The sequence below is a fragment of the Penaeus monodon genome, chromosome 6 (genome assembly GCF_015228065.2).
Source record: "Penaeus monodon isolate SGIC_2016 chromosome 6, NSTDA_Pmon_1, whole genome shotgun sequence".
Taxonomy (NCBI): domain Eukaryota; kingdom Metazoa; phylum Arthropoda; class Malacostraca; order Decapoda; family Penaeidae; genus Penaeus; species Penaeus monodon.
Genome location: NC_051391.1, coordinates 30,973,546 through 30,974,459, shown reverse-complemented (window position 1 = coordinate 30,974,459; position 914 = coordinate 30,973,546).

The window sequence follows — 914 nt, the reverse complement described above, 5'->3', positions numbered from 1 at the left end:
TTTGTTTTTGATTTTCTTTTTCTCTGAAGGCCCGGCGTTTTTCTTGTGTCATTAAAGTATTAAAAAAAAGAGATCGTTGCAGATTCAATCGTAAACAACCGAACCACTAAATCGAAACGGCGCATGACGCACTTCTATTGATCGCTCAACGGGATTTTTAAATAATTCAGCCGTCATATTTTCAACAGTAAAAACAAACTGTCGATGATCCGACGTAAGTTTCTGAGAAGGAATCTTGGGTATTTTTCTTCTCCCACACTAGATATTGTGCTGCTGTTCCACGCATTACAAAAGGGCCCGATTCATTGTAATTTTTGGTTTAACATTGTAACTCTGTTTGGGCTCTGGATTTTCTCGTCTCGCGCACTTCCATATTCTTTTTTATGGGGATTTGTGTCTTGAAGTCTTCCTTTGTCCTGATATCTGTCTGTCGGTTTGTTTGTCTCCATCTCTCTGTCTCTCCTTCTCTCTCTCTCTCTCTCTCTCTCTCTCTCTCTCTCTCTCTCTCTCTCTCTCTCTCTCTCTCTCTCTCTCCTCTCTCTTCCACTCTCTCTTTTTCTGTTCAACTTGCAGTCTTCATCCTTTGTCCTATGACACACACACACACACACACACACACACACACACACACACACACACACACACACACACACACACACACACACACACATCATTCATGTTATTCTTATTACCATTACTGCTGTTACTTCTACTACTACTATTATCATTATTATCATTATCGTTATTATGATTTTATTATTATTATATTATTTTTAGTATTAGCATTACTACTTTTATTATTATTTTTATTTATTTTCTAAATTAATTAATTAATTCATTCATTCATTATAATTTTTATTATTATTGGTATTAACAGTAGTGTTAGTTGTTGTTATATTGTAAAGTTATTATTA